A 1,566-nucleotide genomic window follows, 5' to 3' on the forward strand; every position below is an offset into this window, starting at 1 on the left:
TGAAGGTGCTATTTAAGAGACTGAGCTGAATACAGCACCTCAGACTGAGGAAGTCCTCAGGATGAGAGACGAAAAGTTTCTACTTCTTTTTGCTTTGTTTTGTTGTTTTGAATGTCCAGAGGACCAGATTGAACTTTTTTGGATTTTTCTACCTGAATTATTGAGCATGCATCAGGAAATTTATTTAATCATTAATTAAATCTGTGAGGTTGTGTTTAGTGCTATTGCGTGTTTATCGCCTCTGGATCTGTGTCAAATGAGGCAACTTTAAAAATTTCACTAGAGCCTGATTTATGTTTGGACAGTTTTTGTCCTGTTGAGCTCTGAATTGTCAAAAAATAATAACCTCATCCAAACCATCCACATGTCTGCTAGATCCCATCCCAACCAGACTGTTTAAAGAGGTATTTCCACTAATTAATGTCCACATTTTGGATCTACTTAATTTGTCTTTAATGGATGGTTATGTACCACAGAGCTTTAAGGTTGCTGTAATTAAACCTTTACTTAAGAAGTCTGACCTTGATTCAGAAATTCTGGCCAACTTCATCTCAAAAATTCTAGAGAAACTAGTTGCAGGTCAGTTGCGTGAACATCTACAAAGAAATAATCTGAAGAGTTTCAGTCAGAGTTTAGAGCTCATCATAGCACAGAAACAGCACTAGTAAAAGTCACTAATGATATTCTCATGGCCTCAGACAATGGACTTGTGTCTCTACTGGTCCTGTTAGACCTCAGTGCTGCATTTGATACAGTTGATCACAATATTTTACTACAGAGGCTTGAATATGATATTGGGATTACAGGAACAGCTCTAAAGTGGTTTAAATCATATCTATCTGATAGATTCCAGTTTGTAAATGAAAATAATAAATCTCTGATCTGTGGTGAGAACAGGGAACAGGTGGAAGAGAGCTTGGAGAGGTGGAGGTATGCACTTGAAAGAAGAGGAATGAAAGTCAGCCGTAGTAAGACAGAGTCCATGTGTGTGAATGAGAGGGAGGAGGTGGAACAGTGAGGCTACAAGGATCAGAGGTCACAAAGGTGCAGGACTTCAAGGACTTGGGGTCCACTGTCCAGGAACATGGGGAGTGTGGTGAAGAGGTGAAGAAGAGAGTCCAGGCAGGATGGAGTGATGGAGAAAAGTTCCAGGAGTGATTTGTGACAAAAATGGTGTCAGCAAAGGTGAAAGGTCAAAGGAAAAGTTTACAAGACAGTGATGAGACTAGCTATGTTGTATGCTTTAGAGACAGAGACATGGACAAAAAGACAGGAGACAGAACTGGAAGTGTCAGAAATGAAGATGTTGAGGTTCTCCTTAGGAGAGACAAGGATGGAGAAGACCAGGAATGAGATCATCAGAGGTACAGCACAGGCTGAACACCTGGGAGATAAAGTTAGAGAGGACACACTGAGATGGTTTGGACATGTCCAGAGGAGGGACAGTGGTTTGGATGTGTCCAGAGGAGGGACAGTGGTTTGGATGTGTCCACAAGAGGGACAGTGGTTTGGACATGTCCAGAGGAGGGACAGTGGTGTGGACTTGTCCACAGGAGGGACAGTGGT

The 1,566-nt window shown here is 41.8% G+C and overlaps 1 protein-coding gene across 1 annotated transcript in view; it reads left to right on the forward strand.

The window, feature by feature from the left end:
• rph3aa (rabphilin 3A homolog (mouse), a) overlaps positions 1-1,566 on the forward strand; it is a 20,642-nt gene that overhangs the window by 944 nt on the left and 18,132 nt on the right. The gene's annotated exons all lie outside the window — the stretch shown is intronic.

The sequence above is a fragment of the Nematolebias whitei genome, chromosome 18 (assembly GCF_014905685.2).
Source record: "Nematolebias whitei isolate Nwh7 chromosome 18, NemWhi1, whole genome shotgun sequence".
Lineage (NCBI taxonomy): Eukaryota > Metazoa > Chordata > Actinopteri > Cyprinodontiformes > Rivulidae > Nematolebias > Nematolebias whitei.